Here is a 23,622-nt window from a genome sequence, read left to right on the forward strand (position 1 = left end):
CACCCCTCCCACTGCCCCCAGTACATTCCACTATGCAACCTTAATTGTGGACTCTTGTGATAACCATAATACCCTATCATACATCCCTTTTAAATATTGACTCCCTCATCTGTTTCAGTGCAGTATACACAATTTACCCAGTTTTTCTCTAATACATAATATAATTAATATTTTTGTTGTGTAAATGACGCACTGTCAATTCAGTCCCACCCATTACAACACTATACAACTGAATGGAATCTCCTTTTAAGAGTGTAAACTTTATGGGAGCCAATCAATAGATGTTTTCTTACTCAGATGTCATGCTGAGTTCAAACTGCCAAGCTTCAACTCGTAGACACTATGAATCCTTCTAATTAGTATAATTAATATGTATCACAAAAAAACCACTTGCTATTGAGTTGATTCTGATATAATATCACATAGATAACTTCAGTACCCTGCCAGTTCTGAGAAGAATGTTATACATTAGCTCGTATAAACCCTCAGAATACATGAGAAAATAGAATCCTATAATACCAAGTAACTGGAAAAAAAATACTTCCAAATATTTACTTCAAAGAAACATTACAGCAGACAACTCAATAAAAACCACTATTGTGAATGAATGGAAATCCAAAATCTCTGTAAATTCTCATTAAAATTATTTTAAAAATAACAAACCATTGCTGTTTAAACACAAATAGTTATTTAACATGTAGTGCAATTATCTGTTATTTAAATCCTTATATACAGAATACAGCAAATATTTTTTTAACAGAAAACATGTTCTCTTAAATCTATCATCCAGTTACTCCATACAAACAATCCAAACTTCTTGCCATTGGGCTAAAAGCCAGCTGACTTTCTTCTAGTACCCCACACTAATCACCATATTGGTTGCTCTGGACAATGTCCTTAAACATAGCACAAATATACGTGCCATTCAATTAACAGCATTATCATATGTTTTCGTTTTCTCTCTGAATGTATAACCAAGCAAATAATTTGACCCATGAATAAATCTTCCATTACTTGATAAAGGTATATTTTTTGTTTTGTTTTGTTTTCTTTTTCTTTCCTTAGAAAGGGCTCAGTGGCTCCTTGGTAACTTTCTTTTGAAAGAGGATTCTGCAAGTATGGGGACTGTCTGGAATTCACAACCCAGTTGCCTTTTTCTCCCAGAGATGAGAATGAAGTACAATTCATTCATCTAATCTTAATTTGTTCTTGTTGTTGTTGGTATGTGCCATTGAGTCACTTCCTACTCATAGTGACCCTTAGTAAAAGAGCCCTAAACCCTGCTTTATCCTGTGCCAACCTCACTGTCTCTGACACACTCTCACCACTCTAATCACTGAATCGATCCATCACATCGAGTTTCTTCCTCTCCTGTGCTGTCCCCTCACCCTTCCAAACATGATGTCCCTCTCCAAGGACTGGTCCCTCCTTGCAACATGTCCAAAGTATGTCAGATGAGGCTTCAGAATCCTTGACTCCAAGGTGCAACCCAGTTTCACCCTAAGACAAATGTGTTTGTTTTCTTAGCAGTCCACGGTATATTCAACACTCTTCTCCAGCACCACAGCTCAAAGGCATCAATTCTCTTTCTATCATCCCTATTCACTGTCGAACGCTCCGATGTATAGCACACAATTGCAAAGACTATAGCCCTGATCAGGCGCACCTTAGTCTCCAGCCTGACAGCCTTGTTCTTCAGTACTCTGGAGAGGTCTCTGACAACTAACATTCCCAATACAATTCATATCTTGACTTCCTGGCTGCTGGAAATCAACCAAGGGTGTTGATTGTGGAGCCAAGCAAGCTAAAACTGTTAACTATCTCAATATCTTCACCATCCATACTGAGGCTGCCAATCGTCCCAGTGGTGAGAATCTTTGTTTTCTTGATGTTGAGCTTCAATCAGTATTGAAGACTGCAGTCCTTGACCTTCTGCAGCAAGCACCACTCCATCTCTCTCTCTCTGTGCGTCTCTCTCTCTCTCTCTCATTGCTATTGAGTTTAAAATAATTCATAACTGACCCTCTAGATATTTTTTACAGAGGCTGTAAATCACAAGGAGAAGACAGACCATCTTTGTACCAAAGAACCCCTGAGGGATTTGAACACTTCTGGATTAGCAGAGCAACTCCCTATGAAACCAGACCACTAGAGTTCTCCAGGGAGGGGCCGGCCTTTGAAAAACATCACTTTGGGAAGAGTGAAGGGTTAGAGAAAGAAAGGAAGACACACAAGAAAATAAACTGGCACAGTGAGTATTCTAATGCGGGGACCATGCGGAAAGTCATGTGCACGGTGTAGGACAAGGGAAAGTTTAGCTCTACGGCTCAAAGGCTCCTTTTGTATCATGGTCAAGTCAAAGGCGCCTGAGAGCAGCAACAGGAAGGCCTGCGCAAAGAAAAGTCACCTGTCAGCAGAATCATCCAAGAACACGGTCGGAATTCCTGTAAGTGACTGAGCTACACTCCAACAATCAACACCTGGCAACATTATGAAACTCCTTTTCATTATACTATACATACAGCTTATTTCCTCTATTCAAAAGTTGCGCATTTTCCACATCTCTGAAATCAGGGTACGTACATCTGATCATTGATGGCATCTTGTAAATGACTGGACTCTTTTGGCAGCTGCAAATTGTCCTTTCACGCTCTAAACCTCTGCTACTATGAGGCTCCAGCTGGCCCTCTTTCTATCTTCTCCTTTCAAAACAATCTTGAGAATCTCTGGACTTTAAACATGAAGATTTGATGTCCAGATCTCATGCTACAGGATAAAGTGAGTGGCTTTGTAGCTTTCCTTAACTCTGATATCTAACAACTAAGGAAATGCCTGTATTAGAGATCCTTTAAGTTTCGTGTGGCAGAGTCAAGGAGCCCATGTGGTGAAGTACCTTCCAAGCTTCTAATGAAAAGGTCTACGGTTTGAAACCACAAACTGCTCCGAAGAAAAAAGATGGACAATCTCTTCCCATAAAGATTTCTGGTCTCAGAAACCCAATGGAAGATCACTACGAATTGGAATCTGTTCAAGAGCAATGGATTTGGTTTGGCCCCAAGGCTCCAGGCAGGGGACTCATGGCACTTAGAACTCATTACTGTCAGCTCACAGTGACCCTCCAATGAGTTTCCAAGGCTGTAAACAGCATAGGAAGGGAACTCTCATCTTTCTCTCGCAACATCACTGCTGGATTCAAACTAACCAAGGCACTCGATCTTCAGGTTGGCAGCGCCTCCCATGGACTAAGCCACCAGAGCTCCTTGCAGCATGGAGAGGATTTGACAAGTGATTTCTTTTCTTTTCATTGATTTTCATTGATCTGAGGAGAAATGTGGCATTGGGATTGGAGGAAAACTCATCAACAACCTGAGTTATGCAGATGGCACAACCCTGCTTGCTGAAACTGAGGAGGACCTGAAGCGCTTGCTGCAGAAGGTCAAGGACTGTAGCTTTCAATATGGATTGAAGCTCAAGATCTAGAAAACAAAGATTGTCACCACTGGGCCAATTGGTAGCATCTTGATAAATGGTGAAGAGATTGAGGTTATTAGCAGCTTCGGATTGCTTGGCTTTACAATCAATACTCTTGGTATCAGCAGCCAGGAAATGAAAAGATGAACTGCACTGGGAAAGTCTGCTGTCAGAGACCTCCCCAAAGTACTGAAGAGAGACTATATCAGTCTGGAGACTAAGGTACACCTGATACAAGCCATGGTCTTTGCAATTACTTGCTGTGCATCAGAGAGTTGGACAATGACTAGGGAGGACAGAAAGAGAACTGATGGCTTTGAGCATCCATTGAGTTAGAGAAGAGCCTTGAATATACCATGGACTTCTAGGAGAACAAACAAGTTTGTCCTGGAGAGGGTGAGACCAGGCTGCTCCTTGGAGGCAAGGATTCTGGGGCTCTGTCTGACATGCTTTGGATATGCTGCAAGGTGGGATCAGTCCTTGGAGAGGGACTTCATGCTTGGGAGGGTGGAGGGACAGTGCAGGAGGGGAAGACCCTCAATGAGGTGGATTGATTCAGTGACTAGGGTAATGGGAGTGGGTGTGTCAGAGGCAGTGAGGCTGTCACAGGAAAGAGCAGGGTTTAGGACTGCTGTACATAGGGTGGCTATGAGTCGCAGGCAGCTCGACAGTACATAAGAACAAGAAGGATAAAATTTTAAAAATGTTTTAAACCACAGTAAAACTGTTTTGATATATCTAAGGAGGAGGGGAAGACCCTCTATGAGGTGGATTGATTCAGTGACTGGGGTAATCGGGATGGGTGTGTCAGAGGCAATGAGATTGGCACGGGACAGAGCAGGGTTTAGGGCTGTTGTACACAGGGTCGCTATGAGTCGCAAACGACTCGACAGCACATAACAACAACAACAACAACAAGGATAAATAGAAAGTTTTAAACCACACTAAAATATAAATAGAAAGCACAAGAACTTAAGCAATTAACAAAGCTTGAGTTTATTTGGTAACTAAATCTTTGAAATCACAGTCTACTCTTGGAAATAATGGCATGTAAAAGCTGCTGCTGTCCACCTGATCTTGACTCATTGATAACAATCTATCAGATGGCTGAGGCTATGACTCTTTATCGGAGTAGACTCCCTCACTCCTCTCCTGTAACAGCTATGGGGTTCTAACCACTGACTTCTGGATGGCAGCAGCAACATGTGTGTTCAAAAAACCTCACTGCTGAAGAGGAGATTCTCACTTACAGTAATCCTCCACCCACCTTCCAAGGCCGTAACTCTTAAGAAGAGGACACTCTCCATCTTCCACAGAACTGCTGAAGGATACAGCCTTTTGACTAGCAACACAGAACACTGCCGACTAGACCACTCACTGGTGAAATACAGCAGATAGCAGCAAGCTTGATAAATGGAAAATATAATCAACGACATAGGAACCACGAGTGATCTATGGCAAAAAGAAAAATCAACAAAAACCTCCAAAAGTTTAAGAGCTCTAACTTGTACATATTTTCTTCTATCTCTGCGAGGACTTCCATGGAAGGACTTAACCCTTCTCACCTGGAGACTGACTTTGCTCTCAATTCTTGGGTTGTGTCTCTATAATCATAATCTAATCATCCACTTCTCTATTCACAGATGCATCCCTCTTCCAGGGGGGACTTTTCCTTTCCTAGATGTAAGCTAGTTCATTAGGTTCTCCATTGTCTGCTATTGCCAATGCTGTTATTATTGTTGTTATTATTATTATTCATTAACTTTCTTCAGGAAATGGGATACATATTTTTTTCTGACAAAAGTTGAAGGACATTTCCAGAGGAATCAATCTAGAGTCCCACAAAACATCTGTCACTTCTATGAATTTAGATCATTTTCTACCATAAAGGTCAGACATATGTTGTAAACTGAATGAGATCCTTGCCTATTTTGAAAACTCCCTTGAAAGATAATCCAATAGCCATTGCATCAAATTCATTCTTTGTCCTCCCAGAAGACCCTGACGTCCATAGGGTGAGATATATCCTTAAACAAGTATGACAGAGTCGGATTAAGTTGATGAGTCTTACTCTATATTTGTTGTCTGGTCTACAGTTATGTACCTGCCCATCTTCTCCTCAAGCCTATACACTACTAAAACCTAGAATTCATTTTGTATATTCTAATCTTATCAATTCCTAGTAAAATCTTGGAATTCAGGTGACTAGCAATAATAATTACTGCAGCACAGAACATTAGAATCCAGGATAATAAGGTCGTTCAGCACAACAATCTTTGTGAACAGAGAAAGCTTTTGTGAGCTAAAACTCAAATTGTGTCTACCCAGGCCAGTTTTCTGGCTCTTTACATTGCGTGACATTCATGACTTAATACACTATCATTCATACTTTTAACAAGATGCATTTGTAAATGAGGTTAGTAGATGAATGCATACATGAACATATAAATCCACATCTCAAACAAAAAGACTCAAGAGTTTTCTCAAGCAAATCATTAGGAGAAAATAATGAGGTTAACTCTTGTAAATCTTTTTTTCTGTGGTCTTGGTAAGGAATATTGGCTGTGTTGTTGTTGTGTCTTGTTGAGTCAGAACTATCTTATTTCTGAAAGTCCAGCAGGTTTTCAGAGGCAGTAAATCACAGAGGAGGAGATTATTCATCTTTTTTCCCTGGAGCAGCTGGTAAATTTGAACCACCAAAAATGAAACAAATCTGTCTTTGAAGAAGTATAGCCCGAATGATCTTTAGAAGCAAGGATCTCAAAAGATTTCATCTCTCATAGCTTTCGACCTATTACCAGTTGAGAGACCAGAACGTAAACAAAGATATCATACTTGGTAGAAGATTATCAAAACATGGAATACCTTTAAGGAGATGAGTCAACACAGTGGCTTTCATAATACGTTTAAGCAAAGAATCAGGCAACGTCCCCTCTGTTTTATGTACATACACATTTTACGCATGTATCTCAACTATGGGTTAAGATCCACTCAAAGGCACCTAACAACATCGTAAAGCAATGAATGATTGTTCTACAACTTGATCTAAATAAAAAATAGACAAGAGATGCCAAACTAGAATGAGAGTTAAAATTCATCCCTACTATTTTATGTTTCATAAGTTACAATTACCTTTTCCAGCACTTACAATCAGAGGGAATCTTACAAAGAATGAAATGATAATACGCAGGTATCATCCAATGTAACAAAGCCTTGTCAGTTTGTCAATGGAATGCGTGAAAATAAGTCTGGGATGTAAAATCTAAGTACCTGCTTTTACAATAAAGGTTTTAAAAATACCTAATATCAACTTCTAAATACCACTGCTATCATCTTATTATAATTGCAAATATTACAGATACAAGTAGTGATAACCACAATTTTCAAGCATTGCATAATTTAGAAGAAAAGAATGTTTCACTATCTGTGAGAACATTTGCTCCCTGGGGTTCCACATGGCAGAGAATCGAAACAAAACTGCTGATGCTTACCTATTCTATAACCAGCTGCTGCTCACGTAGAAGGAAACCTTCTAAAGCCAAGCCCGAACCTTGTGTTTCGTATTCATCTCATTTGTCCTTAAGGCACCAGTCAGATTTATATGACAGCATGTTCTGATGAAGGAAAAAATGTAGAATAGTATGATATTCGCGGTAAGTTCTAGCCTTCGTCAATACTGCACAAGACACTGACTTCTTTGCAAAATAAAATGCACAAAGGCGTACCGGGATCATCCATTTCAGCTTCATTACTGGTAATTGATCACGCTGCCCAGAGGAAATCAGCCCATTTGCTTTTCATGCGCCAGAATGGACAGAGGTCACTATTCGCATCTCTCCTTTATAATGAACTAATTATCAAAACAATAGGCCCTTAATGAAGAGTGTGGCCAAGGAAACATGTTTGTCCTTATTCTTTTGAACTGTCAAACTGTACAGAGACTTGGACACAGATAGTTTCTCCGCTAATCCTTGTTACAACAAAACATGAGTTTTACCTTCAGCAGAACTTAGCTTCAAAATAGAGGGTAGTTACCTCCTCTCTCTTTCTGTCTTTATTTAGTTCTCTAATACCACTATATAAAACAGAAATTCCACAGTGATTGACTTTAAAAACAGAAATTTATTCTTTCATATTTAAGAAGGTTAAAAACATGAATTGTCAACCATAAGGGAAGGTACTGTCTCTCTGTCTGCTTACAGTTTAGGAAGAAAGTCTTTACCATACTTCAATCTCTACAGGCCTGCTGTTCCTTAGAGACTTCCATGTGTCTTAGCATCAATTTTCCCCCAGGCCTAGGAGGTTCTCAGCATAGAGACCCTGGGCTGAAAAGATGTACTCCACTCTGACTCTTCTTTCTTCATTTCTTCTTTCCCATTTCCTCTGCTCACTTTTATCTTATCTAAATTAAAAGGTGTTGAAGGTCCCACTTCAGGTATGTTGCTGCTGTTATGTGCCATTGAGTCACTTGCAACTCATAGTGACCCTATGTACAACAGCCCTAAACTCTGCTCTGTCCTGTGCCAATCACACTGTCTCCGATACATCCATTCCGATTACCCCAGTCACTGAATCAATTCACCTCATAGAGGGTTTCCCCCTCTTGCGCCATCCCTCCACCCTCCCAAGCATGATGTCCCTCTCCAAGGACTGGTCTCTCCTTACAACATGTCCAAAGTATGTCAGATGAAGCCTCAGAATCCTTGCCTCCAAGGAACAGCCTGGTTTAATCCTCTCCAGGATGAATCATAAAAACCTATATACTTTATCAATATGTCTGACCAGAGTGAAGTTGGTGTAATCCCACCCTAATCCCCTTGTAGTTGATTTACTGACTACATCAGATCACATCATGCGGAATGATTGTACAATCTTTACTGCACAGCTTTAAGTCACTGAGCATCATAGCCTTGTCAAAATGACCCATATATCAAGGGGTACTATTCAATCCATGACACTCTCCAACATATCGGATGTCTACAGCAAACATTAACAGAAATGCCCACTCTCTGAAATACATTAGAAAGGAACCTCATTCTCATTTTTTTTCCCAATGCCCTGCAAAGAAAATACCAGCACTCATATAAACAGACTGACACATTGTCTGGTTCCACTGTGACACTTATAAGTCCCAGGGTTGGGTGAGTTTCCAGAATGTCTTCTGGCAATGCTCATTAGCAAAGGCACAGCTGCTCCCTCTCCAAAAGGAATTGGTTAGGGAAGGGGTGAGAGAGAAAGGAGATGGCCATTCTCTCCTCAGATCCAAATGCCTAACTACTATGAAAGCCTAGAAACTCCTCAATCCTAAAATACTAAGAATCTCTCAAAAACAAACAAACCATAAGCTGACACCTCTCTCTGCTAAAAAAGTTTGTCAATCTGGTTCCTGTCCTTTCAGCTTACCTTTCAGATCTCATTTCCTGCCTCGCGTCATATCAAAGATAAGGGTCAACACATATCGGCACTATTCAAGGTACTGACTACAGATATTATAACCCATAGTCAATGATGACCTTTTCTGACAGGTTTTAATATACTTACTTCTCATAGACTTTATACAGTCTTAATATACTATATATTACCCTATCCCCAAAAGGTTGTGATTCATTTAGTTACAACCACTTTAAAATGAATCCAGTATATATTGCAATATGTTCAGAAGTGGCTTACAGCACCAGGGAGTGTATAATTATTCCCTCTCAGCTATTCCGTTTTGCTGACAGTAGATAATAATTGTGTAGACCTACACCCTACATAACCCTAGGGGGCCTTTCAAAACAGCAAATTTTGAAAAAAAAATAATGAAAACTTTTCTAGAGATGGCAGCAGCAACAAGAACAAAACATTTAGAATACAATTTGCGGTGTGTCGGGGTTGGTCTGGAGACACGGTAGAGCAAAGAGGGGTGTCTGTGTGTGCATAATAAAAACAATAATATATAAAAGATAAATTTGCATTCAGTATTTCTCTGAATGCCCATGTTAATTTCTACAATTGTATTTCCACTGTGGGAATACATTCAATAGCAGTTAAAATTTCATTTAGAGAGAGATGGTATGAACCAGAATGCTGGTTTCTTGCTCTCCCTCCCCTTTGCCCTTCTCACTCGGTGACTACCAAGGTCACAAGCCATTCCACAGAAATGTCAAGAGACAGCCTAGAAATCTGTAACACAACTCCCTGGAGATATGCCATCCCCTCATCACTCACAGCTGGGACTTCTCATCTCGGCTCTCCTCACTAAAAAGCTTCGATAAACATTTAACTAACTCATGTGGGCTACAGTTTCATATTTCTGAACTAAGTTTCTAAAAATCGACTAAACAAAAATAATCTACACTGTGGCAGAGCAATAAAAGGGGCAATTCATTTAAATATAGTGGCTTTAATCGTATCTTCTGCAAACTGCAAAGATAAGACCAGAAAGGAAAAGAGAGGAAAGAAGTGTGTTCCTCCTACAACTGAAAAACTAAAAAATCCAAATGATCTAGCACAGAAAAATTTCATTCAGTCGAATGTTGCTGTATGAATCCTGAGCGGAGACTAAGATGCACCTGATCCAGGCCATAGTCTTTACAATTACTTACTCTGCGTCAGAAAGTTGGACAATGACTAGTGACGATGAGAAGAGCATTGATGCCTTTGAGCTGTGGTGCTGGAGAACAGTATCTAATACACCATGGACTGCCAGGAGAACAAACAGGTTCATCCTGGAGAGAGAGAAATCAGGCTGCTCCTTGGAATTAAAGATTCTGAGGCTTCATCTGACATACTCTGGGCAATTTGCAAGGAGGAACCAGTCCTTGGAACAGGGACATCAAGCTTGGAAGGGTGGAGGGACAGGACATACTCTGGGCAATTTGCAAGGAGGGACCAGTCCTAGGACAGGGACATTATGCTTCGAAGGGTGGAGGAACAGCACAAAAGAGGGAAAACCTCGATGAGATGGATTGATTCAGTGACTAGGGTGATTAGGGTAGGTGTGTCAGAGACAATAAAGTTGGCACAGAATAGAGCAGATTTCAGGGCTACTGTCCATAGGGTCGCTATGAGTTACAAGTGACTCAATGGCACATAACAACAACAATGTTATTGTTTTGTACCATCGAAGTAGAACTGACTCCTAGTTGACCGACCTTGGGGTGTTCAGAGGCGATAAATCACATTGGAGGAGACGGCTCATATTTCTTTTTGGAGCAGTTGCTGGATTCAAACCACCTTTCTTCGGGTTGACAACACAACATTTTACCGGAAGGCCATCCTTCAGTATATGTTGTCATTCTTATTATCTGCCATCAACTCGACTACAATTCAGAGACCCTGTGACCAACAGCTCTGAACCCGGCCTTATTCTGTGTCATCCTTCCCATCCTCTTCTGTATACACCGCCTATGTAAAGAGACAGGAAGAAATGGTGGGGATGTTATGTGCTGTCAAGTCACTTGTAACTCATAGGGACTCTGTGGACAAGAGCCCTACACCCTGCTCTGTCCTGTGCCAACCTCACTATCTCTGACACACCTACCCCCACTTCCCCAGAGGCTGAATCAATCCATCTCATCGAGGGTCTTCCTCTCCTGCGCTGTCCCTCCACCCTCCCAAGCATGATGTTCCTCTACAAGGACTGGTCCCTCCTTGCAACATGTTCAAAGTATGTCAGATGAAGCTTCAGAATCCTTGCCTCCAAGGAGCATGTTTCACCCTTTCTAGAATGAATCTGAGTGTTAGAGAGCAACGACAGACTTTAGACCTCATCATCACAGTCTCACATCTTTATGTATGGATACATCACAGCAATTTTCTTTAGTTCAGTACATGGAATTGTTGTAGGCAGCATCAAGCCCACTAGACCTTATCACTACCCTATGAACAATATATCAGAACGTGCCCAATGCCGTGCTACAGCAATGCTTCCTGTCATGTTCAAGTCCATTGTCATAGGCACTCACGATCTCAATCCATCTTGTTAAGTTTCTTCCTCTCGGGCCCTCTGTGTTTCCCAGCATGACTTCTTTTCCAAGGATGAACTAACTAGTAGTATTCATTTCCTTCTATGTTGTTCTGTTCAATGGCTAGCACAGTAAGACTTCAAGATGATTCTAACATTTCCGTCTAGAGAAGACCACCACCAGAGAGAAGCAAACACAGTGGAACTACTTCATGTAGCAGGAGAAAAAGTGATAGAGCTGTTGTTATTAGTTACCTTCAAGTCAACACATCTCAGAGTGACCCTATGAACCCAAAAATCTGTACTTGGCCTTTTCTGCACTATCTCCACCACCTCTATGATGCTCAGCATGTCTGCCAGTCACCAGGTCAATCTAGCTCATTAGGGGTCCTTCTCGCTCTCTCTTTAGCCTATTCTCTACCTTTGCCAACATGATGCCTTTATCTAAGGACTGATTCTTCCTGAAAATATGCCCCAAATACATGAGACAACGTTTCACCAGGTCACTAAGGAACACTCATGTTACACTTCGCTCAAGATAGGTTTGTTTGCTGTTATGTTAAAAAAAAATAAAATGTTTCTTTATTTTTATATTTATTTACTTAAAAAATTTGTATATATTGTTTTTCACAACGGATATTTTGGTAGTACATGGGATAGTCAACACTATTCACCAACACCACAATTCAAAAGCATTGGTTATTCTCCAGTCTTTCTCTGTCCAACTTTCAGATGCATAGGAAGCAAATGAAAATGCTGAGGCTTGGATCAGATATACTTTAAACTGACATCATTGCTCTTTGGAATGCTGGAGGGGCTCCTCTGACACGAGATTTTCCCAAAGCAATATGTCTTATAATTTCTTGACTGCTGCTACCAAGGGGTGTTGATTGTGGATCCAGGTAAAATAAAGAGATTGCCCGCTTCAGTCTTTTCTCCATCTATCATGATGATGTCTACAGGTCCACTGAAGAAGTTTGTTTCCTTGAATGTCGATGGTGGACCTCTCATACTGAATGGCTGTAGTCTGTTCAGTAAGTGTTTCACATCATTATCTGCAAGCACAATTAGGTCATCTGCATAACATGTGTTAATAAGTCTTCCTTTGACCTTGATATCATATTCTTCTTCATAGAGTGCAACGTCTCAGCTAACTTTCTTAGCATACAGATTGAATAAGTATTTAGTTGTTGTTGTTGATTGTCTTCGAGTCAAGCACAACACATAGCGACCTTATGAACAAAAGGCTTGGAGTCCTTCTACAACTATAGAAATTTATCAAAGTGGATAAAACCCTAATACACACCTTTACAGACTGAATAAATAAGAAGAAAGGATACAACTCTAAATACACCCCTTTTGTGATTTTAAACTCCCAGTGTTGCCTTGCTCTGTTAGGACAAATGTTTCTTGGTCTATGTATAGGTGTTGCATAATCACAGTAAAGTGGTACAGATCATTCTAATTTATTATTAGCCTAGATAACAGCACACCAATTTATTTTATTTTCTCTAATTATTCTGGACCTGTTTAATAGTTAATCTCTTTAACTATTTCTTCCGTTGTTTGCATGGCTCTTTTTACTGCAATCATTTCTCTGTACGTTGTTGTTAGGTGCCTCTGAGTTAAGTACAACTTATAGTGTGGGGTCAGAGGTTTATTGTTTAAAATGTCTCTCCTATCCTTTTATTAGTTGTCTATTTGGTGCTGAAGTATTTATTGTATTGAAGCAATGGGATTAGGGTGAGATATAAGCCCTACCCTACAAGAAAGCCCATGAAATCTAAATGCTACCTCTCTTTATGGATGTCCACTTTTGAGCGGCTCAGCAACTGAAAATATACAACACTTAGAAGTTTCTGCAAAACTGGACTGCATACCTACGGTCATGTGAGTCACTCCCCTGATTGAGTATGACTTCCTGGGAGCCCTTCTAGGGAACCACCAAATCCAAAGGACACAGAAAAGTGACCGAAATAAATGAAGAAGGAACTTTTGATGTTGGAAATCATCAAGTCATATAACAAATCAAACATCTGAGACCCTGTTGACTCTGCACTTCTTGTAACTGGTCTGCTACTAATCTTACCAGAATGAATTATGAATACACACGCAACGCTATGAATAACAGGTATGAAACCCATGCTACCTGTACCATCCTCATCATACCTGCGCCCATTGCTGCAGTCACTATGTCAATCCATCTCACTGGGAATCTTCCTCTCTTTTGCTGACCCTCCGCCTTTCAAAAGTATGATATCCCTTTCCAAGAAATGGTACTTAGGTGTCTACCAGGTGAAAATGGAAGAAAGACTCTACAGAAGCATTAAATGATGGCCAATCTCTATGCGTATTTATTTTATTTAGGTCCAGTATAATTTTTCTAGACTAAGGGCAGACTAAGGAGGCTAGAAGGAGAATTGATGCCTTTGAGCTGTGATGCTGGAGAAGAGCGTTGAAGGTACCATGGGCTGCTAGGAAAACAAACAGAGTCATCCTGGAGAGGGTTAAACCAGGCTGCTCCTTAGAGGCAAGGATTCTGAGGCTTCCTCTGACATACTTTGGACATGTTGTAAGGAGCGACCGGTCCTTGGAGAGGGACATCATGCTTGGGAGGGTGGAGGGCAGGCTCAGAAGAGGCAGGCCCTCTATGAGGTGGATTGATTCAGTGACTGGGGTAATCAGGATCGGAGTGTCAGAGACAGTGCGATTGGCACAGGATAGAGCAGAGTTTATGGCTGTTGTACATAGGGTCGCTCTGAGTCACAAGTGACTTGATGGCACATATTAACAACAACAACAACAAGGGCAGAATATTAAAGAGATAATAAGAAGCAAAGAGGAAGGATCTGGTGGGGACCTGATAAGACCGGGTAATGATGGGCAAGGTCCAATGGTGATTGATTTTATAAAACCTAATACATAGGAATGATTTTATGAGATATAATATGAATGAGGAATAATGTAAAACATGATGTATATGAAATCTGTAAGCAAATCAATATACCATTTTTAAAAAGAGGGTGAAATAGTAATTTGCTGTAAAAAAGTATCAAAATACCATCCAGACTGCTTTTAAAAACAAAAGAGCCAACAACATGAGAAGAAAGTGACAAAAAGTAAATGTCTAAGATGATAAGTAATCTGTATTGAAGCAACACAACTTTTTCTTTTGATACCAGATGTACAAGTGACAAAAGGTACACTTTGCCATAGAAAATTGAAGAGTCTGGCCTGCGTGTTTCTCTATAAAGAAGGAATCTAGCTGCAAAGTACACAGAATGTTGCAATGCACTCAGAATCAGTGTAGAAAAGTTCTTCACTAATTTCCCATTACGACATCTTGGCGTTCCCAAAGGGCCTCAACAAGCCATTGGCCTCCACAAGGCTCCTGAAAATGGGTAAGCAGGAGTTATAACTCAGTCTGTGCTCCTCTCACCAATGTTAAGTCTATGGTTCAAGGCCAAGGGAATCCTAATGAAATGGTGTCTATTCCTAATTATTGCAAATCCTTCAAAAAGAGCTTGTCCAGAATTGGAGGTCACACAATGAGAATCAACCCAGAGTCCAGACAGAAGCAAGAATTTGGCAAGAAGGGAGCAAGTGGTCTATCTATTAAAGAACAGCTATGAGATATATGTGCAGAGAGAGAGAGAGAGAGACAGCGCCAGCAGTCGGTCAGGGAGCTGTTTGGTCCACAGTGCAGAGAAGTCACATTAGTGGACACTATATGCCGTCACTTTACTCATATTTAAACTAAAATTAGAAGCCAGGGAAAGCCGTTACAAGCTCCTGGAGCCTGAATTGTAGTAATGATTGCTGTAAAATTATAGTGAAATTTAAACATTGATTGTGAATGCTGAGTAAAAAAAATACAAATGTGATTATAGAAGCCGCTTAACAATACCTGTTTTACTTGTAACACACAATAGCAATCGTGATAACAGTATCCTCACTACAAACTGAGAAAATGCATGTCCTGAAGAGAAGAAGAAAAGAATCATTTGTAGAGAATGCCTAGCGGCCTGGATAGGCACAGGTGTGATTATTGGAAGTCAACTTTGAAGAAAGAATGGCTGCCGACTACTGAGGATGTTGCAGAAAAGGATACAAGACGACTCAACAGCTCTCCTCATAAATACTGCAGTCGGAGCCTGCTGGGTGCCAGGCCGATGAAAGTGATAATCAGGCAAGAAGTGATTCAGATAAGATAGTGGCAGATGTCTGCTTTCAAAGAGAAAATGCTTTCAGAGACAGTTTTCAAAGATACAATGTTGAAATATGCAGCCTGATGGGATTTGAAGTAGTCAGATCTGGGTTCAAATTGTGCCTCTGTCCTCTACTGACATGTGACATTGGGAAAGTTCCCTATTTTTGTAAAACAGTAACATTCAGTTAGAAAACAGAACATGAAGCTATTTAATGTCCCCGCACATTTTCAAAAGTCGTTGGATGATTCCAAGAGCTTCTTTTTTTATATGCAGGTTGGATTTACCATTATTAACTATTATAAAAATAGAAATTGAGTAGTTCACGTTTTTGGTTTGTTTTTGTGTTTGTATTTATTTTTTTAAATTAAAACCACTCAAACTCATTGATATGCAGATGACACAACTCTGCTGAAACTGAGGACCTGAAGCGCTTGCTCCAGAGGGTCAAGGAGTGCAGCCTTTAGTATGGATTGAGGCTCAACATCAAGAAAACAAAGATTCTCACCACTGGACCAATTGGCAACATCAGGATGGATGGTGAAGAGATTGAGACTGTTCACAGCTTTAGTTTGCTTGACTCCACAGTCAACACTCTTGGCACCAGCAGCTAAAAAATTAAAAGATGTATTGTGATGGGAAAATCTGCTGTTAGGGACCTCTCCAAAGTACTGAAGAGCAATGACGTATCTCTGGAGACTAAGGTGCGTCTGATACAGGCCATGCTCTTTGCAATCACTTGTTATGCATCAGAGAGCAGGACAATGACTAGGGAGGACAGAAGGAGAATTGATGCCTTTGAGCTATGGTGTTGGAGAGGAATATTATGGGTACCATGGACTACTAAGAAAACAGATTCATCCTAGAGAGGGTTAAACTGGGATTCTCCTTGGAGGCAAGGATTCTGAGGCTTCGACTGACATACTTTGGACATGCTGTAAGGAGGAAGAGGTCCATGGAGAGGGACATCATGCTTGGTAGGCTGGAGGGACAGTGCAGGAGGGGAAGACCCTCTATGAGGTGGACTGATTCAGTGACTGGGGTAGGTGTGTTGGAGACAGCACAACTGGTACAGGACAGAGCAGAGTTTAGGGCTGTTGTACATACGGTCGCTATGAGTTGCAAGCAGCTCGAAGGCACATAACAACAACAACAACAACAGGAACAACCTCATGGTTATATAGTTGAAACTCAGAGCTGACCCTTCCGCAGATTCCCGAGGCTGTGAACAGTACAGGAAGAGACTTCCCATCTCTCTCCCTAAAAGCCATTGGTGGATTCAGATTGTCAAAATGGTCCAGTCTTTGAGTTGGCAGTACAACTTTCAATGGACTGTATTCCCAGATCTCCCCTACTTGTGAATTAATTAAATTAAACAACAACAATAAACCCATTGTGTATTCACATAAAAAGGAACACTATTACACAAAATGCAGTAAGATTGTTTAATACAGTTTGAAAATCGCATTAATAACCTTCTTAACATTGAAGGCAGCTAGATTCTAACAGGCACTCTACATTCAGTCTGTTCTAATGGGTTGCTTTGTGTAAATTATATGAAGAAATTACAGCTCCGTACCATGTACTTCAAAAAAGAAGGGCTCTCGGAATAGCCTTTTAATTGTGGATGTTCTTTTTAAAACTACGTCGGACTCTGTTTAGTGGTTGTTTCTGAAAGATTAAGCACAATGTGCAATCTGAGATCAAATTCATGAACCTTCACGAATTTGCGTGTCATCCTTGCGCAGGGACCATGCGAATCTTCTCTGTATCGTTCCAATTTTAGTATATGTGCTGCCGAAGCAAGTCCTAATCCACAACATAAACAGTCTTCCCAGTATCCTGGAAAAGCTACAACCAGGAGAAGATAACATAGATGGATGGGCTAAGACTCAAATCCCTATGCACATCCAAAACCTTCTCCAATAGGGTAAAAAGGGAAGCCACTGACTGGGAAAAAGTATTCGGTAATAACATATCAGATAAGGGACTTATATCCAGAATTTATGAAATACTTGAGCACCACAACAAGATAAAGGTAAATAATCCAATAGAAAAATGGGCACAGGATATGAACAGGCACTTCACTGAAGACGACATTCAGATGGCTAACAAGCACATGAAGAAATGCTCAAAATCCCTAGCCCTAAGAGAGATGCAAATTAAAACAACTATGAGATATCATTTCACCCCAGTCAAAATAGCAAAATTTAACAGAACAGCAAGCAACAAATGCTGGCGAGGTTGTGGAGAAACTGGAACCCTGATTCACTGTTGGTGGGAGTGTAAAATGGTGCAACCCCTGTGGAAAGCAGTATGGCGCTTTCTCAAAAAGTTGCAAATAGAGATACCATTTGACCCAGCAATTCCACTACTGGGAATATACCCTGAAGAGACCATAGCTGACATCCAAGCAGATATATGCACACCCATGTTTATTGCAGCTTTGTTCACAATAGCAAGGAGTTGGAAACAACCTAAGTGCCCATCAACAAACGAATGGCTAGAGAAGCTGTGGTATATTCGCACAATGGAGTACTATGCTGCATTAAAAAACAAGGAACTCATGCAATATTGTTCAAAATGGTTGACTCTGGAGAACATTATGCTGAGTGAAATATCTCAGTCACAAAAGGACAAATATTGCATGATGCCACTGTTGAAGAATGGGACTGTCCTTGGGGTTGGGGAGAGACTGAGTAAGATGGGTTCAATAATGTATACTGCACTGAAACAGAGGAGGGAGAAAACTGTTTAAAAGAGATATATGACCAGGTATTTCTGTCATCACAGGAGTCTAGAGCGAGGGCTACATGGTGGAGGGGACCTGGGGGAGGGTTTGTAAAACAATGAAAGAATCCTTTCTTTTACTTTTCCATAATTTTTGACTCATGTACTTATAACTTGTTAGTCAAATTTGTGTCTTCTAGGTTGCAACACCCCCATGATACATCTTCAAGGATATGAACATGTACAGCCAAGCACAATCAATAAGAGTGCATCTAAATTCCAAAATCAATCTCCATAATAGTCTATGGGTTTCCTACTGCCAAAGGGGCCCTTTAGAGTAGTGAGAGAAGATCTTCACCCTGAAACCCACAGCATCCCTTTTCAGCAGGAAGTAGCTAAGAGAATACACCATCCCCTTTTCCTTATGACTCAGGGTGAAGTCTCTCTCAGGGAGGAGTGATAGGGAATGGCAAAGGACACACCGACAAAGGAGATTAATCAGAACTGACTTTGACAAGCACTGTGGCAATTGGACAATTAAAACAGACATTCGGATGGCGGGGAAGAAGAACAAACTGGGGATGAGGGTAGAGAGAATGGTGCAGCAATGAAGGAATGAAAACCCAGAATCCCTGTAAATGTTCATTAAAACTAATAAAATTTAATAATAATAAAAAATTCATGAACCTTGCGTGCTTTGTTAAGTTGGAGTCTATCGGTCTACTTTGTACTTGCTGGATCTTCTCATAACACATGCCGCAGAGACCCTTTTCACAAACATCCCATTTTGTCACATAAAATTCCAAAATATAGCACATTCAAGAGTCAAATGAATAGAATCAACAATTTTAGTCGTGAGTAACATTCTTAAGTAAGCCTGAAAATTTTATTTTTACCTTATGTGTGTATGACAATAAATTTATTGGCAGTAAATCGCATGAGAGGAGATATCTCTTCATTCTACCACAGAGTAGCTGGTGGATTTGAACCATATGGCTTTGGCAGTGCAGCACTGGTTCTTGCCACTAGGCCACCAGAGCACCCTGTTTGACAATCAAAGTAAAATAAGGTTAAGTCCCACGCCTTTCTGTGTGGTAAGGAGTGAGTGGTTTAATTGCTAATGCTTTTGTATTTCCAGTGCAACTGTTACTTACAGGGGGAAAGAGCCAGTAAAACCTTAAAGTTGTCATTACAAATATCTGACATCACAAAACCCCTAAAAGTCTTAAAAATACTCAAGAGTCCAAAGAGTGTATTTTGAGAAATGCTCCCGGTAGCTGCAGGTAATCACAAATTTGAACAGATATGCAAAAATCAGTAAGAGATTTGTGTATGCTACATAAAGGGAGAAAAGTATCATATTGTACCTACTTTCAAAGAACTTAAAGTTGTACTGAGAAATATATATTAAAAGAGGTCCTCTAGACATGATATGCACTGTGTTATATTACAGAGATAACTAAAACTCAATCTCATTGCCATCAAGTCTGAACCCACCCACAGCTGACACTCTAGGTGGTTTGAGAGGCTGTAAATTGCACGAGGGAAGCAGGAGTGGCATCCGCTTCCTAAACCACATGCCTCTAGAAACCCTATGAACTTTGATAAATGACAATAGTTACAGAAAGGCTTCAGGTCTTTTGTTCATAGGGTCACTCACTATGAGTCGTGCTCAACTTGACAATCAACAACAATAACAAACTATATAAGAGAATACTGTCAATCTTTCTCCCTTGGAGTTGTTGTTGTTGTTGTTGTTATGAATCATTGAATCATCTGCGACTCACAGGGACCTTACATACATTAGTTCTGAACCCTGAGCTCTCCTGAGTCTGTCTATTGTCTGACACACCAACCCCTATTACCCCAGTTACTGTTCCAACCCATCTCCTCAGGATTTGGCTTTCTTGCTGTCCACCTACCCTTCCAAGCAAGATGTCCTTCTCCAAGGACTGATCCCTCCTGGCCACATGCCCAAAGTGTATGAGATGGAGCTTCAAAATCCTTGCCTCCAAGGCGCAGCCTGGTTTCAACCTCTCCAAGACAGACCTGTTTGTTCTCTTGGAGGTATATGGTATGTTCAATACTCTTCTCCAGCACCACAACTCAAAGGCATCAATTCTCCTGTTATTCTCAGTCTTTGTCTAGCTCTCTGATACATAGCAAGTAACTGCTAAGACCTTGGACTGGATCAGGAGCACCTTCGTCTCTAGACTGACATCACTGCTCTTCAGCCCTCTGTAGAGGTCCCTGACAGCAGATTTCCCTAATTTGTCTTTTGATTTCCTAGCCGCTGCTACCAAGAGTGTTGACTGTGGAAGTAAAGGAGCTGAAACTGTTAACAATCTTAATCTCTTCTCCATTTATCATGGTGCCGTTAACTGGCCCAGTGGTGAGAATCTTTGTCTTCCTGATGTCAAGCTTCATTCCATACAGAAGACTACAGTCCTTGATCTTCTGCAGCAAACACTTCTGGTCCTCCTCCGTCTTAGCAAGCAACTCCCTGCCAGTAGCTGGTAGATATGAACTCCCTGCCTTTAGTTTGATAGCACAACTCTTTACTCACTAACCCATCAGGGCTCTTTATAATATAGCCATACCCCCCTGCATGCACCCAATCTCCATGGCTCTCGGAAGGTAAGCAGGGTTGGGTCTGGTTAGTACTTGGATGGGAGACCACCTGGGAATAGCAGGGGCTGTAGGCCTGAAGGCACATGACCCGAGGCCACAGGCTGTTCCGCCAGAAAAGGATGAGGCCATCTCCTTCCCTGCAATGTACTGCTTCTGAAACCCCAGGAGGGTCAGCTACGGGTCGGTTCCGACTCCACAGCACACAGCAATAGACATATGTAAGCTAAAGAAAAATGGGGCAGGACACTTATTACAAAGACAAAGCATACTTGTGTACCAATGAAGTCTTTTGCTTTTCAAGGAGAGGAGAAAACTGGGGGTGGGAGTGGGGTGAGGGAGGGGTGTGAGGGGAGAAAAGTGCAACAATGAATGAATGGAATTCCAAAATCTCTGTAGATGTTCATTGACATTATTAATAATAATAATAAATTTAAAAAATAATTTAAGTAATTAAGGGTGAAAAGCAACACGTCCGTTACTTAACACAAAGACTACTATAAAGAAACTGTAGCTATTCAGTAAGGTTCCATTCAGATTTAACCACAACAAAAACTTTCATTTGCCATATCTGATGCTAGTTCTTTTCTACAAATATGCACATCAACATTTTCTACTCGATTTAAATAAACCCCGACACATGACATTTAATGGATTTATGATAAGGAATCAGATGGGTAAATCATAATTCACTAAGTTCTCTTCGTATACTGGGTTTTTTATATTATATATAGTGTCCTTATAATTTGATATAAACATACCTGTTTCTGCATGTTGGTCTATTTTCGTCAGCTATGCTCCTTGGCACCGAATTACTAGAGAAGAGAGTAAGAGAAAAATTCTGAGATTCTTGCCTTATAATGTCAAATAAGTTATACTTGTCAATTTATATAAAAGATCAAATACAAATCTTTCTTCCTTTTTTTAACATTTTTGCAGTAAAACAGCAGAAAAGGTTTGGTTTTATTTTTTTGGGGGGGGACCACCACAAACCCACAACAGTCCTGAAAGTAGAAGAAAAGGTGTCAAGCCACTCATATATTTTAGGAATTTCTGGACCACAAAGATCAGATATAAGATGCTTCTAGAATAAAATATAGGAGAGAAAACAGAGTCTGAAACAGCAGTGCTTAGCAGAGTTTTCCCCAAGGGAGAGCTCTGTGCAAGCTTCCAGTTCAAAGTCACTGACTGCAAGGACAGAAAGGAGCCAGGACATGACATACGAGTAGATTAATTAAAGCACTATATTTAGAACAGCTGGACCAGGTAGCCCTTTTCTTCCCTGCAGATAAGAGTCCAGTGACTTTTTCTCTCAGAATTAAACCCAGATAACTTTTGTCCTAAGAATATGGGCCATCTCCCAGCAGAAGGTTACACAGATGGGTGTTGAACCCTGAGAGAGACAGAGCAAGTCTTAGGGCAATGTCAAAGCTTCATAAAATATGAGAAAGAAAGAACGCACCATCTGACCTCAAAATGAAATTCACTCGGTTCCCTCTCCATCCCTCAAGTTCCCCTTAGTTGGCAATCGAGCGCCTCATGGGACAGAACACTCTGCTCTCGAGTCCCACTGAAACATGCCGAATGTCACCAAGCCCCACTCGAAGACTGTTTAAAATGATAGTCTTATCCAAGTGAGGCTGGGAAACAGAATCATTACACTGCACAATCATTTCATGCAAACTAAGCGAAGAACATTGATAAATGTCAGTAGTCATAAAAAGGCTTCAGGCTTTTGGTTCATACGGTCGCTATGAGATCTGCTCAACTCGAAGGCAATCAACCACCATCACAAAACAAGCTATATTAATTGGTCTTTTGGTCAATGACTAGAGAGGCTAGAAGGAGAATTGATGCCTTTGAGCTATGGTGCTGGAGAAGAGTATTGAATGCCAAGAAAACAAACAGGTTCAACCTGGAGAGGGTTAAACCAGGCAGCTCTTTGGAGGCAAGGATTCTGGGGCTTCCTCTGACATACTCTGGACATGTTGCAAGGAGGGACAAGTCCTAGGAGAGGGACATCATGCTTAGGAGGGTGGAGGGACAGCACAGGAGGGGAAGACCCTCTATGAAGTGGATTAACTCAGTGACTGGGGTAATCGGGGTGGGTGTGTTGGAGACAGTGCAACAGGCACAGGACAGAGCAGGGTTCAGGGCTGTTGTGCATAGGGTCGCTATGAGTCACAGGCAACGTGACAATACTAACAACAACAAGATTTGTTGATAAGTATAAATTATCAAACAAGGATTACTAGGTAAAGGAGTAATACCTAAATAATGAAAATTATGAATTAACAAACCACCAAAACTGAGCCATACCAGGTAAAAAAAATTCCCCAAAAATATTCTGATTAATGTGTTCAGAGACAGACAAAAAAGGAGGTAATATCCATCAATAGAGACCATGCACCTATGATAAGCTGCAAATCCAAAAAGGAAAGGAGAATTTAGAAATTTGTTAATGAAATAATAACAGATTAAATCAATAGTTTTAAATTTTTTTATCAAGAAATGTATTTAACTTTGTGACCCATTGTATGTTTGTTATTACATGCACAGTTCCACTAAATAATGTTGTATGTTATAGGCATTCATTTTGTATAACAATTCTATTTTTTTTTTGCTGGGTGGTTTTTT

At 40.6% G+C, this 23,622-nt stretch overlaps 1 pseudogene; it reads right to left on the reverse strand.

Annotated features, from left to right (window-relative positions):
* LOC102876075 overlaps positions 1-21,758 on the reverse strand; it is a 40,983-nt pseudogene extending 19,225 nt beyond the window's left edge.
* Between the last annotated feature and the right edge of the window lie 1,864 nt (positions 21,759-23,622).

The sequence above is a fragment of the Elephantulus edwardii genome, unplaced genomic scaffold, assembly GCF_000299155.1.
Source record: "Elephantulus edwardii isolate Elephantulus edwardi_28Jun2011 unplaced genomic scaffold, EleEdw1.0 scaffold00088, whole genome shotgun sequence".
NCBI lineage: Eukaryota > Metazoa > Chordata > Mammalia > Macroscelidea > Macroscelididae > Elephantulus > Elephantulus edwardii.